General features: G+C 36.6%; 1 long non-coding RNA gene across 1 annotated transcript; it reads left to right on the plus strand.

The window, feature by feature from the left end:
- Window positions 1–4165: 4165 nt before the first annotated feature.
- Window positions 4166–16315, plus strand: LOC143269112 (uncharacterized). The gene is made up of 4 exons (XR_013045472.1): window positions 4166–4437; window positions 13694–13792; window positions 15069–15122; window positions 16182–16315. It is a non-coding gene; the product is annotated as an uncharacterized LOC143269112 (long non-coding RNA).
- The last annotated feature ends 256 nt before the right edge of the window (window positions 16316–16571 follow it).

Raw genomic sequence — 16571 nt, forward strand, 5'->3', positions numbered from 1 at the left:
ATTACATTCTTAGATGAGAACTGGCTTTGCTTGACATTTATGGGAAGAATCATTTTTGTGGTCCCAGCTGAATGAAAACTCAAAAAAACAGTTTTGTTACACACACAGAAATAAGTCTAAAAGTTTGATGCTGTGAAATTGTCATACGTGTGTGTGTGTGTGTGTGTGTGTGTGTGTGTGTGTGTGAGAGAGAGAGAGAGAGAGAGAGAGAGGGGGGGGGGTGTAATGGAACTTGTGTGGAGGTCACAGGCCAACCCCAGGTATCAGTCCCTGACTTCCACTTTGGAGAAAGGGTCTACTTTTTTTTTATTTTTTTTATTTTTTGGTCACATCAGTCAGATTAACATTACAAGGGTTGGGGGTTTCTGAATTTGTGAAGGAATAGGGAGGAATGGGGGAGCACAGGATGTAGTGGGTAGCCATTCCAGCTTCGATCTGGAAGTTCCAACCCCCATTGAGGCTTCGGTAACTGTCTCGCCTACAAGGCGAGGCCAAGAGTGGACCCTGAAGCCCCGAGATCTGGTTGCGCCTCCTCTCTTCCTGCTTGGACCGTGGACGCTAGAGGTAGATGGAGGAGAGTTCTCCAGAGAACACCGCTGACTGCACTGCGTCTTTCACAGAACCCACAACCTACCTATCCCTTCATTTGTAAGTTATGCCACTAAATAAATCTCCCTTTTAACTCCGTGGAGTGGCCTTAATAATTTCACCAATAACAGGAGGACTTTGAGAGAGAACGAAAGGTATGGAAATATGGAAATGGTGTAAATACAGTACTCTGTGTGAAATAATTAATTAATTAATTAATTAAAAAATAAATTTAGAAAAATAACTTAAATAAATTTATAAAATTAATTAATAAAATAATCAGTTCCAAGAAAAACATGTCTTCCAACCTAACTCAAGTGACAGATCTATAACAAATAATGTATTTCCATGCTTTAAAATATCATGTCGGTGATTTTATATAATTTTAAAGTTCACTTCATAATTCATAAATGAGCACATACTCCCTATAACACACAAACTTCTTAGGATGTACAAACTGTTTCAGAAAGGGTAAAAACTGAGACTACTTTACCAATCTTTTTATGAAGTCTAGATAGTTGTTTTAGCAAAATCAGACAAGGATGAAGTAATCATTCTCGTGCGTTGATGTCATACCTGAGTTTGTTCAGAAAGCATTTCAGGCCATGCATGCTGGTGTGTTTCTTGAATATGAGCATTCTTTATGCAGAGGCAGTCCTGGTAGATCTCTATGAGTTCCAGGCCAGTCAGAGCTACTAGTGAGACTTTCTCCCATACATACACGTGTGTGTGTGTGTGTGTGTGTGTGTGTGTGTGTGTGTGTGTGTGTGTGTGCAAAATTTCAGTTTGGGGAAAATCCACTTATTTAACTCTTAGATTTCTAAGTTTATTTATCTAATTATCAAATAGAATAATATGTAAAATTAAGAATTGAGGGCCAGCCCTTTACTAGTCATCACAGCAAATTATAAAGGCGAGATCGGACAGCAGAATAACTACTGCTTGGTATTGTCTACATAGAATCTGTACACTTACAGAACTTGACTGCACACATATGTCTAAAGACAGATGTGTGTGTAGGAATTCCACAGTGAGAAGTACAGCAACGAACAACACTAAAACCAAATTATATTAACTCATATTAAAAGAGAATTAGTAGCAGAGAACAAAAAGTCTGTCAGGTTAATTTTAGGACCCAGTTGTGAAATATGGATTGTAGGTCCATTTTATTTTATTCTATTACTTACTATCTGATAAGGACATTTCCTTCCTTATGCTTAAAATCATTCCCAGGATGAGAACTTATATTTAAGTCTTCATAAATTTTCTAGGATAAAATGATAGATGTTTTCAACAAACATGCCTTTGCTTAAAACATCTCTGTATGGGACTTAAATAGTTACCTGAGAAGAAGGTACCAAGACAGTGAGGTGATCATAGAGCTAGGTGAGAATATAGGGAACACTGTGCTTCAGTCTCTTTCTTTGTTTAGCCCCTTTACACATTATTGGAAGATCTCCTTAGAGACTTGCAATTTGAGAAATCAGACGTTATCACATAAAAGGTGAAGGATTTTTATAACTATATTCAACTTTTAGTTTCATGCATTGATTTTGATGAAAGAATGTAAAATGCAAACCTCAGTAAGCATTACAAATTGCTGTTTTATGTATGCCTAAACATAAGCTGGAAGATTTAAGTAACCCAATAAATTTAAATTTCAGCAAATTTAAATTCACTGGCGATTCCATGTTGATTATCTGCCTGCGGCTTTATTTCATTTTTCAATAAAGAATGGAGAAGAAATATCTCACACTTCCGTTTAGTTATTTGGGTTTTATGTTTGTGGTGTTTTGCAAGACTAAGTAAAACATTGCTTGAAAGAAAAACTTTTCTCTCCAATATAACTAGGTACCACTCCTGGTAGGCGAGGAATACATTGAAATAAACAGCAATGAAAACAATATAAAATCTTTAATGTATCTGTTAAATTTCTTCTAGAATACATCACCAGTTCACAGCTGTATAAGTACTGGGTGATGTGTGATGTTATTACGACTATAGCTCTGGTCCAGCCCATTGGTCATGGACACCAGAGATAAATATTTCTCACTTTAGACCTCCACTTAATATAAAGGGTTTTTCAGACTATTGGTGGAGATGTGTTTGAATCTGCATGTTCTTTCACATGGATGCTTCTTTTCAGTAATATCCAGACAATAACTATTGCTGAACTTATTATTAAATAATGTACTCTGCATTCATTCACACAATGCTGAGAAGAGTCTCACTCCCTATAATCATGCAGAATGAATGTTTCCATTTGCTTAACAGCATGATATAAGATTCTAGCTACCATTATTCCCTTCAGAGACAAGGTAAATGTGGGTTCAGACAAGTTCATTTTTCCTTAAAACAAAGCTAAATTGTGCTTTAAGAGACTAATTAAAAAAAAGAAAGGACTAAAATTTATAGTTCAAAATAAATGCCACCTGCTGATAAGGGTTATTTGTCATTCTCAGCTTTAATTAATGATTCCAAAAAGATTCACCATATCTTTGAGTGCATTATAATTAGTATCACACATGACACAAGTTGAACCATGTTTGTACTAGTCAAGTAAAAGGGTTACACTTTAGTGTGACATCATTTAACTATACTGTTACTACTGTGTTGACTATCTGATAAAGAATGTGGCACCAATGAATAGAATTTGCCATATTGATGTTTTTATTGAAATATGCTTTCTTCACATCACATCACCAATGTGACTGAATAGTAACCAAAACCATATAATTTAAGCAATGCTTATAATATATTTCTTAAAAGAAAGATATATTAAGCATATGTAGCCAAAAATAATATGAGCACCCTCTATAATAGTATACTGTTTGTGCATGTAAAGAATAATATTTAAATTCAATACATGAGTATAGAAAGAATTAATTTTAGAAAAAAATCCATGACTCATTTTATGAATAATTACTGAGGAAAGGAAGTATGATTTTTTTTATCTTAGGATGACATTCATTTTACTGCTATGTCTATCTTTTCATCAAATGTTACTAATTAATTTAGGAGGCTAAATATTTTATGGTCTCTATAATATTATTAAGGTGTTTTACTGCAGTGTAATTGTTTAAAATTATTTGCTTACTATATAAAGACTATGAAGGCATTTAAACATTTTTTTTAAAGAAAGAATAAAATCAAAATAATTGAAGCTAACTAGCAAGGAGAACTTTAAGAGGGACACATGGATCGCCCTAGGAAGGGGAAATAGAAGTGATCTCCATGAGCAAATTGGAGCTGAGCAGGGGCAATGGAGAGTAGGGGATGAGGGTGGAGAACATAAGGGAATGGGATGGACAACCTGGAATAGGGAGAGAGTGGGAGAGCAAGGAAAGAGATACTAAGATAGAGAGAGGCATCATGGGAATAGGGAGAAAAAGGGTGCTAGGGAATTTCCCAGGAATCCACAAGGATCACCCCAGCTTAGACTACTAGTAGTAGTGGAGAAGGTGCCTGAACTGGTCTACTACTGTAATCAGATTGGTGAATACCCAACTGTAATTATAGAACCTTCATCCAGTAACTGTTGGAAGCAGTTGCAGAGATCCACAGCCAAGCACCAGGCTGAGCTTCAGTCAAGTCAAAGAGAGAGAAGAGGGATTCTATGAGCAAGGGGCATCAAGATCATGGTGGGAAAACCTACAGAGACAACTAAACCAAACTAGTGGAATCTCATGAACTGTGGACCAATAGCTGTGGAGCCTCCATGGGACTGGACTAGGCCCTCTGCTTAGGCAAGATACTTGTTTAGCTTGACCTGCTTAAGGGGCCCACTGGCAGTAAGATCAGGATCCACAGCTGGTGCATGAGCAGGATTTTTGGAGCCCAGTGCCTATGGTGGGATACCTTACATAGCTTTGGTGCAAGGGGAGGGGCTTGGACCTGCCTAAATTGAATGTACCAGACTCTGTGGACTCCCTATGGGAAGCCTTGCCTTGGAGGAGGTGGGAATGAGGGGTGGTTTGGAGGGGAAGGCTGAGGGACAGAAGGAGGGAGGGGGAAGTCTGTGGTTGGTGTGTAAAATAAATAGAAGATTTCTTAATAATAAAAAAAAGAGCAAAATCAAAATATTTATAATGCAATCTCATTTTGAAGACATGATTCTTTCAAAGTATTTTACATGAAAATATTTAACAGAAATTAAAATGTTGAAAATTGTATTTGAAAACTGGTGATTCAAACAAAATCTGGTCATGTCAATAATTTGAAAATACATTGGAGAAAATATTGAAGACAGAGAGAAAATTTCTAGATCATGTGTTTTTGTGCCAAAAGGTTAAGAGAACTTATAAAATAATCACTCAGAGGCTTAAGATTATTTACAGACTGCATGACCTCGGGCAGGCCTCTTCCTAGCTAGCTCTTATATCTTAAATTAACCCATTTCTATTAATCTATGTTTTGCCACACATTCTTTGGGTGGCAGGCCGGCGTCTCTCCAGACTCCACCTTTCTCTTTCCTGTCTCTCTCCTTGAATTTCCTGCCTGCCTCTAAGATGCTTTGGACTATGGTTATTTATTAACCAATGGGAACAACATATTCACAGCATGTAGAAAGACATCCTTCAGCACTGAATATAACATTTAAATACACATCTAATTATAAAATGTGATCTTTCCAATTTTTCAATATTGATTATTGTTTCATTTTATCAGTTCTTTTAAAATATCAACTGTGGCATTGATTTCTTATATTTATAAATTTCTTTTAAAACCTAATTGACTCTTTTTTCCAATCTAATTAAATATCTTTTGCTTGCCTATTCTGTTTTTGACTTCTGTCCCATTAACACAGCAAACTCCTTTTCCTGAAGATACTCTAAAAGGAACCTTTTCCATATCTACAATAGGGTAGTTATGTGAAAAAAAATAGGAACATATTTGGATTTCTTTATTTTTATTTTATGCATATGAGTGCTTTATCTGCATGTGTATAAGTACACAATGTGTGTGTAGGACATGCAGGGTCCAGAAGAAGATGTTGGATCACCTGGAATTGGAACTACAGATGGTTGTGAACCATCCATGTATGTGGTGGGTATGGAAGAGCAGAAAGTGATTTCAACAACTGAACCATCTCTCCACGCTCATTTGTACTGTGTTAAAAAATAGTGTTTCTCTACCTTTTTTCAACATCCTCAGCATTATTTATCTTAACTTCTTACAGACTTTGTAAATAACATATTATAAAGCATTTATTTAGATATAACCAATGTAAAATAAACCAAAATAATTAAACTGTGCAACTTGACATGCTATATGCCAAAGAAACCATCAGCTCACTCACAATAGCGGATGTGTCTATTTCTATACCCAAAGCATTTACATTCCTATTTTCATTCTCTCCCTCCAGATTCCTTTGTCCCCTCCCTTTTCTCAGACAATCAGTGACCAGATTTCTCTCATGTACATTAATTTACATTTTTTAGTATTTTCTATTTCTAAGCTTTTATTCCTACAATACTTCCTTTGTCCAGCATAATTGTTTTGAGGTTCACAAATGCTACATGTAACAGAAATCTATCTACTTTGATGCAGAGGTACATGCATGTATTGATATACTACATAATTCCTTTCAATAACTGGTCGGTAGACATTGGGATCATTTTAAATTTGAGCCTATCATAAAGGAACAAATAAATATCTGAACATAATTATTCAAGAAAGTATGCTTTCATTTCTGTGTAGTAGGGATGAAATAAGTGTGTCATGTGGTTATACTTTAAGTAGTTTACCAAGTGATGGTGCAATTTTCTATTCTTGCCAGCAGTTTTTAGATGTCCTGCTATTGATACCATTGACAGAATATGGCACCAATAAGTAATTAGCTTTATCTGTGCTTATATGTATAAAGTTATCCCTAATTTTATTTTTGTGATGTGCAATGACATATATTTTCATGTGCACTTCTTGCAGTTGAAACTCAAATGTCTGTTCATATTTTAATGAGTTTTACAATTTTGAAATAAATTTAACTTTCCCCTTTTCATATATTTTAGAATATATCTTAACCATTTTTCTTTTAAAATTTATTTGGATTATTCCATTTATATATTTACACATTTTTACCAAAAATACATTTTTATACAATATATTTTCATGAAGGTTTCCCCTCCCCAAACGTCTCCCAAATCATCCCCCACCTCTCTACTCATCCAACTCCAGTCCTTCCTTCTCTCTATAAAGCAAAAGAAACAAATAAACAAATAAAAGAATGTAAAAAATAAAAATTAAACAAGAAAAATCACAAGAAACACACACACACACACAACCTATAAAATCACAAAATTGGAAACCATGATATACAAGTAAAAAACCAGTGAGACAAAAAAAAAAAAAGCCCAAACAAAACAATAAGAGGTAAAAATTCACCCCAAAATCATTGAGTTAATTTTGTGTTGGCCATCTAATGCTGAGCATGTTGTCTACAGTTAAGTGTAGATAATATACCTAGTGAGACTCCATTAAAGAATACATTTTTTTCCTTTGAATGCAAGTATCTGTTGGAGATACCTTCTTGGTTAGGTGTGGGAGCCCATATTCAATTCCCCTTCTGAGTAGTGAGTGTCTTTAAGAGTAACAATTTTTGTGCTCCATTAGCAAAACACTAGTATTTTTTTCTTTATACCTGTGGTAGTTTGAATGTAATTGGCCCCAATAAGCTTATAAGGAGTGGCACTATTAGGAGGTATGGCTTTAGTGGAGTGGGTATGGCCTTTTTGGAGGAAGTATGTCACTGTGGGGGGTAGGATTTGAAGTTTTCTATGCTCAAGATACCACCCAGAGTCAGAATCCACTTCCTGTTGTCTGTGGAATCAAGATGTAGCTCCTTTTCCATTCTCAGCTCCTTCTCCAGCACCATGTCTGCCTGCACACTGCCATGTCCCACCATGATGATAATGGACTTAATCTCTGAAATGTAAGCTGCCACCTCAATTAAATGTTTTCCTTTATAAGAGTTGCCATAGTCATGGTGTCTCTTAACAGTATATACCCTAAGACAATGCCCATGGCCTATCTAGTCTCAGGTCCTTGGCTACATGGGCAGTGTTGGACATGGCTTCCATCTAATAGAGTGAACCTTAAATCCAATCAGAGAGAGAGGCTAGTTTCTCCCACAATATTTGTGCCACTATTTTCCAGCATTTTATGGTCATCGTAGATTTCAAGGTTTGTAGCTGGATTGGTGATTATCTTCTAGTTCCTTGAACACTAGTTAGTCGGGGTGAAAGCTCTAGTTGACTTTTCCACGTTCAATGAGCTATGTAAGTGCTGTTTTCAGCAATAGGACCTTTCTATCACTTGTGAAGAACAAACAATAGCCTTCTTAGTAATAGCCTAAGATGTTCATTGGTTCCATGGAGTCCCTTTGACCAATGAATCAACTAGATGTAATCCATTCCTGGTACTGTATATTTCTGTTTTGACAAAAGATGTCTACTGGAGTATTGCCTTCCCTGTTATATGGTGACTCCAGTTCTATTTCTTTCATATATGTATCTATTTTAAGAAACTTCAATACAGTAATAAGTTTCCATCAGGTCCCAAATGGCCCTTAGTGTTAATTGTTCCTTCCTGTATACCTGATTTCACCCCTTTTTCTGTCCCCTTTATGTGAATTTTAAAAATTTGACATTAGATGTAGCTCTTTGGACTTCCATGTGTAAAGAAATGGATTTGCTGGGTGGTGGTGGTGGTGGCGGCGGCGGCGGCGGCGGCGGCGGCGGCGGCGGCGCACGCCTTTAATCCCAGCACTCGGGAGGAAGAGGCAGGTGAATCTCCGTGAGTTCGAGGCTAGCCTGGGCTACAGAGTGAGTTCCAGAACAGGCTCCAAAGCTACACAGAGAAACCCTGTCTCGAAAAAAAGAAATGAATTAATTTCTAAAAAATAAAAGGAAACAAAGAACTTAATGCACTACTGCCTTGGATGAACTTTACAGACCAGTTTGAGAGAACTGATAGAATAATAAGATTTGATCTTTTTATCATTATCATGAAAGATTTGTACAACATTAACTTTTTAGGACTGTGATATTTGTGTACTACAGATGGATTTAAAAAACAGATTTCATCGTCTAACAGGTCTAGAGACTGAAAGCCCTACAACAAGTTGTATTCAAGGTTGGAAATTTGTCAAGGCTATGTAGTAAGCTTTATTGCTATTCCCTAAATACTTTTGACTTCCTGACATCAGAAAGAAATCACATGAGCCCCTAACCTTAACTTGAGAGTTGTTGATAGTCAGTTGCTTCTATTGGAAGAACAATGTTCTTTAAAGTTTGGCCACTGATAGTAAAGTAGACTGTGCTCCAGTGGATGGTCCCACAACCAAGAGTAAATAGACAAAACAAATTAGGGTTATATTTTAAGAAGAGGAAAGGAAGATATGAATGGTTGATATATGGAGGGTAGATCTTGGAAAAGTTAGAGGAAAGAGAAGATTACGATAAAGTACATTGTAAAAAGTCATCAAAATCCTAATAAAAACTTTTAAAAGAATGTTTACCTACTAAATAAACAGATAGAGAAATGGAAAACAGAAAAGTTATAGTAGGTTGGTGCTCTGTTATTGTTAATCCAGTTAGCTGTTGTTATCCTATTGTTCAACTCTAAGGACTGGGACTTACCCTCAAGAGGTGGAGAAATGATGGAGAAAGAATGTCTTAACTAGGGTTTCTTTGCTGTGAAGAGACACCATGACCACAGCCACTCAAATTACAGAAAAACATTTAATTATCTGGCTTACAGTTTAGAGGTTTAGTACATTATCATCATGGCAGGACACAGTAGAGTGTGCAGGCAGACATGGTGCATTTATTTTACATCCTGACCACAGTTTTCCTTTCCCCCTCTCCTCCTGTACCCTCCCCCAACCTCCATTCTACCTCTTATCCACTCCTCCTTTGTCTCCTTTCAGAAGGGGGCAGGGCCTCCCAAGGGCGTCAACAAAGCATGGTACATCAAGTTGAGGCAGGACCAAGCTCCTGTCCCTGTATCAAGTCTAGGTCAGGCAACCCAGCATTGAGAATGGGTTTCCAAACGCCAACTCAAGTGCCTCTTGATCCACAGGCAACAGGAAGTGAACTGAGACATTGGGTATGGCTTGAAAATATATGAGACCTCAAAACTCACCTCCATAGTGACACCCTTCTGCTAACAAGGCCATACCTACTCCAACAAAACTACACCTCCTAATAGTGCCATTCCCATGAGCTTATGAAAACCAATTACATTCAAACTGCCACATTCCATTCCCTGGTTCCCCCATAAGCTTGTAACATAATGCAAAAATGCATTTAGCCCAACTTCCAAAATCCCCATAGTCTATCACAGTCTCAATAATATTTTAAAATCCAATATTCAAAGTCTCTTTTGAGATTTATTGTAATCTCTTATAAAAAAAAAGACAGATCACATACTTCCAACATGTAATGGCATGAGATACACATTACTGTTCCAAAGCATAGGGGAGTGAGCATAGTGAGAAAATACTAAACCAAAGCAAAAGCAAAAATATGCTGGGCAAACTCCAAACTCTCCATCTCCATGTCTGATGTCAAAACACTTCACATCTCCAACTCCTCTCAGCTTTGTTGACTGCAACACATTTCTCTCTCTTGGGCTGGGTCCACCTTTTATTAGCAGCTTTCCTTGGCAGGTGTTCCATGACTCTGGCATCTCCAGCATCTTGACTTCTCCAAGTCAAAATCAAGGCTTCATCTTCACAGCTTCATGCTATGGCTTCTCCAGGCCTTCATTCAGGGACACTCTTGACACATGCCTGGCCTCTGCAGCTTTCTTTAGTTGCAGAGGAAGATTCCATAACTCCTTTCCTCTATCCTTAAAGCCAGAACCACACAGCCAAAGCTGCCAAGTTTTGCTGCTTAATGGGGCTGGAACATGACACTCTCATTAAATTATATCTTCACCACCTTTCTGCTTTTTGATTTTCTTGAACTCAAAGATCTTTTAATTAACTCTTCACTAGATTTCTGCTTTGTATGGATACCTTCACTGCCTAAGCTTGACTGTTCTGGAACTTGCTCTGTAGACCAGGCTAGCCTCAAACTCAGTGATTCACCAGGCTCTAAGTTTTTCTAGGATATTCTTTAATTCCTTTTCACAAATTGGAAACTTAGCTGGATGGGATCTTGCCCTGATGTCATCACTCCCCTCAGTCCATTTCTTAATCTGTTTAACTTCTTGAATATAGGATTTACTTCTATTCCATTTCTTGGTGCTCCTTTTCTCCCCAAATTATACTATACTAGCAGATCCAGTTTTAGGACAGAAGTTGGTAGCAGGAACTGGGATATTGCTGTGATAGGCCAGACCATGTTTTTGTTTGGAGTAATCTGAACTTTTGTACATTGGGTTAAGAGAGCAGTGGAATACTTTAAACACTGCTTAATGGGCCATACTAGGAACAAGGAAGATTTGAACTGTGGGACCTGGTTCAAGAGGTTTTAGGGGAGAATAATTTTAGTATGTTTTGCCTAGAGATCATTCTTGTGATATTTTGGTGAAGAATGTGCTTTTTGGTGTCCTTGTCTGAAAAGTCTGCCTGAGGCTAAATTAAGAGTTTTGGATTAATTCTATTAGCAGAGGACATCTCCAAACAGCCTACTACAGGCCTTGTTGTATGGTTATTAGTGTTAACTCTAATGGAGATTTATAATGCAAGGAGCAAACTGAGCAAGTAAATGTTTGCCTTTGTAAGACTTGCCTTGGTCATGGTGTCTCTTAACAGCAATAGAAACCCTAAGACAGAAGTAATGTGGTGCTTGAATGTAATTGACCCTGTAAGTTCATGGGGAGTAGCACTATTGGGGATGTGGCTTTGTGGGGGTAAGTATGGCCATTAGAGGAATTGTGCCAGTCTAGGGATAGGTTTTGAGTTCTCATATATGCTCAATTCACACACAATGTCTCAGTTCACTTCCTGTTGCCCATAGATGAAGACATAGGACCCTCAGCTCCTTCTCCAGCACAATGTTTGCCTGCCTACTACCATGTCCTGCCATGACAGTTAGTAGAAGGCTTAAAATTTTCTACCAAAATGGACAGAAGTAATGGAGTAATGGAGTTCTGCATGGAAGTGGATAGAATATAATTTAATTTTCTGCTTCTACATATTTGAGTAATTATGCCATCAGTCCAGATTCCTCCAACTACATTTTTTACTTTGTAGATTACTTTGTAGAGATGCAGGTAGGCATCTCTATTTCTTACCTGCTGCTGGACCACAATATAATTTAAAAAGTTGCCTGTTACTGAAATGTACTGAGTGAAAGCAAGGGAGGTGGTCAGAGTTACTCAGCAGCCTCCTTGTAAAAGAAGCTTTAGATAATATATGAGTTGTGGGTTTGAGGTTACATTTATTAGTTTATTAGATATCTTCAAATTTTGAATGTTATATTTGTTTATAACTTAATTAGTAGTGAGGCTTAAATGAAATAACAGCAAATTAAAATTAATAACCAAGTATATATAATCAATGGTTTTAAGTTTGATGTGTAATTATTATAATAAGGAGAAATCAGTTTAAAGGAAATTTGCATGACATTGACTTAAGTCAATCTTGGTTGGTATGGAACATTATGCATCTAAAAAAAAAAGCAAACGACGATTGCAATAGAGAAAATACCTACAGAAATGTTGAAGCACACCCCAGAGTATAAAGATGCAGCAGGCAAAGTAATGAATTTGTAGTGCTGCTAGATACGATAATCAAAACTTGTTCTTACTTCCTGATCAGGTTATTTTAAAATAACTTGAATCAATAAGCCCTGCTGAACATGTGCATTGAGCTATAATCTGTTCTCCAAATTGTGTAGCGAAATGTGTGTGTGCATTAGCATGGTTGATGAACCATAAAACACATTCGTTGTTTTATTCAAAGATGCTTCTGCTAAAAAATCTTGTTATCTATATCTGCAGCTATAACTAAGGGGCTGAATACAAAATTGGCGTTGCTTTCTAAATCATGCAGACTAAAAATAATTCCCTAGTTAAGGAAAAGCAAACCTGTTTGGCCCTAGACTTTGAGAGCAGTATCATACCACCTCAAACCTCATGTGCCTGTTTGAAGTGGTGATGTATTTTAAAGAACCAGTTTTTCCAAAATTCATTGTAAGTTTACAGATGACTGATGCCCCTTCTACCGTCACTGCTTACTGAATAGATAATTACATCCTGTCATTTGTTGCTGAAACATAGCCTTGATCAGGGAATGAGATTTGCTTTAGTTCACATTCCTTGATCCAACAGGGCTTCGCATTTCCCACTTTCCAATTCAGTTCATCTGCATTCTTTGTGAATATCCTTTGCCTCTAGGCCTATATTTCTATTTTAGCCACAGATGTTACTGTAAAATAGTGGACCAAGGCCAAGGACTAACCCATGCAGGGTAACAATTGATCCTGGTTTGCCCAAGATTGACTAGTTTCCTTGGACACAAGACTTTTATAACGACATTCAGGGGGAAAGCCAGAAAATAAACTAAGGATAAAAGAGGCAAATTAAGAATATTTTGTCAACCAAACAGATTTTTCAATACAAGTAAAATTCTGTCACTTCTTTTTCAATATTTCTTTAATTGAATGAACAAAATATACCCCAAGCCCCTAAATCATTTGGACAATTCGTGTATCTGCAATCCCTTTCCTTTACAAGTTACAGTACCTCAACATGTAAATAGCTGTATTTGCCCTGAGCGTTTGTGCATAGTGGTAAATGGTTGTTCTGTCGGAATACTTTTGCTTATGGGCTTGTCAGTTCTGCCAACGCAAATATAAAAACAGCTCCAAGGTTACATCTGAACGTTTTAATATGTTGGTACCTGTAAAATGATGCTATTTGTAACCCAGCAGCTGGAAACAAGTAGATCAAAATGTATAAAAGGGGGGAAAAGCATTGCATCTGGTTCTTACTGTAAAATAGTTTATTCAGTTTAAGCACTTTTGTTTGGACTTGTTTGTTTGTTTTTACTTTTTCTCTCTCATTCCATGGCCCATGATTTTTGCCTAGATGTTTTATTATTTCTTAGCTCCACTAAGAACTGCAAAGTTCAGACATGCCTTTGTTTTTGCAGACTGGTGTCAAATATGAAGCAGAAAGGAGCTGTGTGAGGCAGTCTTATAAGCCAAGGGATGGAACTGTCTACAGAGCTTGAGGAACTCAATCACAAAAGGTCAGTGCAGAACCTCATCACCTAAAAGCACCATGCATGCCTCTTCTTTACTCCCCATGGTCTACCTTATCCAGGTCTGATATAAAATTTGTTCTCATTCACACAACCTCAGCAAATACTGACTTCCACAGATGTCTATGGGCTTGCTCTTTGACTAAGTTCATGCAAATATACATTGCTTTGACCCTCTCTACAGCCATATCTAGGTCTCCTCTAAATGTAAAGATGGTCAAAAGATACTAATAATCCACATCTCTGGAACCTGTCCAGGAAAGATAGGCACAAACCAACATCAAATCAAAGTGGGTTCTACTGAGGGCATAAATGAATTTGTCCATCATTGCCTATCTCTAGGGAGAATCTGTGTTTATTTCCTAAGACCCACTATCTGGAAGAAAAAAAAAATGACTCCTGAACATAGTCGGCTGACCTCCACTGCTGCATGGTGGCATGTTCACAATTTGGAATATATCATGTACCCCACTGATCTGAACAGCTGCCAAAGCCTTCAAGGGCATAAGTGGCTCAAAAATGGGCACATGATATAATCCAGTCAACTAAAGAGTATCTTATGTACCACTAGGCTATGTGCTAGGTCTCCTGTCTCTAGAGACTGAGACTTCAAGGATTTATTTGTTAGTTTTCGATCACCAGGTACAAACAATTATGAAATGAGTGTCTTGAGTCTTTTCATGAATTTTCATTTTTCAAGAGTCAGAAGAGTCAGCTGCATCCTTTGCTTAAAGAGCCCAGTTTCAGTGAAAGTTTTAGAAAATGCTATTTTCCTGTACCACGTTCCAGACCCTCTTTAAAGTTCCATCCAATTTGTTTGCAGAATCCAGCTCCCTGCAAATGTACAATTAATTCTGTCTTCTATTAACAGAACACCATTGTTCAGATGCCTCATTCCCCCTTTTTAAGGACTTCAATGATTAATTAGTGTAATGATTAATTTGGTATGTTTGACATAGCCACAATGACCAGATATGGGGCCAGATTGTCTTCTGGGTATTTTAAAGTGTATTTCTTAAATGAAATTAACATTCAGATAGACAATCTTTAAGAAAAATAGATTTCTGTCTACAATGTGAATAGACCTCAGCCAGTTTGAGTGGAATACTGCTAAGGCTTTCCACTGAGAAAGGAAAGACAGTATGACATCCTTCCTATAAATGAAATATCTCGGAGAGAGATAAGATGATTATAATGGTGTACTCAGATCAACTCCTATATGATTTGATGCTCACATTAATTGCATTTTATGTATTTCTTACAGATTCTTACAAAACCAAAGCAATGGCCAAGGTCCTAGGGACACTCTCAATTTCAGGTAGGTGTGAGGGATTTTATCAGATGGTTTCCTGAAGACCTGTCATGAGCACATGAGCTTGCAATGGCATCACAGTGTGCCACACATTATCTGGTGGATTTCATTTTGTGTAGAAGGCAGTAACATCCATTCACACTTAAGTCAATTTTAATTATTTTACTGGGACACATTTTAGGGAAAATTACATTTTATTAATTGCATTTTAAAGAATTGCAAATCCACATGTTTATGTCAGTCAGTTCTCTTTTGTCTTGAGAGATTTGATTTCATAGACATGTGTTTGCTATAGTCAAAGAATGATTCTTGGCCCAGTGTGCAAGCATTCTATGGATTTCCATATGTTGTAAATAGAACATTATCCAAATTTCAGTAAATCATGAATTTATTCAGTGCAATTACATTTTAGGCAGATAGTTTAATAAGGAACATTAATAATAGTTCAATTATATATATATATATATATTCAAATACACATGTATTTGAAGTTTAGGCATATATTTTAATAACAAACATTAATAATAGTGCAATAAGAAAATTAATGAAACAAACTATAAAGCACATTTATTGTTAACAAGAAAAAATGTATTCGTTGTAATTGAGCGTGACTAGGAATTTTATCCCTGCATTTGTGTTTTAAAAAATCACTTTACTCTAAAACAACTTAAAGTAAATAGAAAAGTAACTCTTGTTCCATGTAATTATCAAATATGGTCTATATTTCATAGTCATATAAATGTGTTTAATTTATAACAGTCCAACTTAAAATGTCTATTTTATTGAAAACATTGAATTAAAATTAAAATATTTATGTGCATAAAATATTAGTACATGAATATATATAAACATTGAACTATACAAATATATGCATGTATATGTATAAGAAGTTTAAAGTTTAAAGTTTAAAAGGCTGATTGCTCAAAATACATTTTCACTCTGAAAAAAAAATTTGAAACCAAATCTTAAGAGTAATTACTCTTCATCAATCTAGTTCAAAAGGCATTATTTTTTAAAGCCTCAAATGGCTTTAAAACTTTCAAATAAGTTTTATTTGCTCGCCAGCTAATTCAATGGATGTTCAGGATCCCAGTGTAACCCTGACCCTTTCTCAGGGTGAACTTTTTAACACAAAAACCACATTCTGGATTGACATACTTCAGTTAACAAGAGCAGAAAGCCAGAAGAGGAACCACAGAACCTAAAAAGCAAGGTTAGTACATTTAAGAGATTTTCCCAGAACTATGGACTTGGATGGATTAAGTCTTTTTTTTTTTTCTTTTTGGCAGATGATAATGTCTCCAGGCTGAGTTTTATGACCTGAGTGGCACTTCCATCATGGATTCAGTTGTGCTAAGGCCTGGGGCCCTGTTACAGTGGGACTTGCCTATATCCCAAGTATTTGGGCTGTTGGGGTGAAAGGATCATGAATTAAAAACAGTCTGGCCAATGTAA

This window comes from Peromyscus maniculatus, chromosome 17 (genome assembly GCF_049852395.1).
Source record: "Peromyscus maniculatus bairdii isolate BWxNUB_F1_BW_parent chromosome 17, HU_Pman_BW_mat_3.1, whole genome shotgun sequence".
In the NCBI taxonomy this organism is placed as follows: Eukaryota; Metazoa; Chordata; class Mammalia; order Rodentia; family Cricetidae; genus Peromyscus; species Peromyscus maniculatus.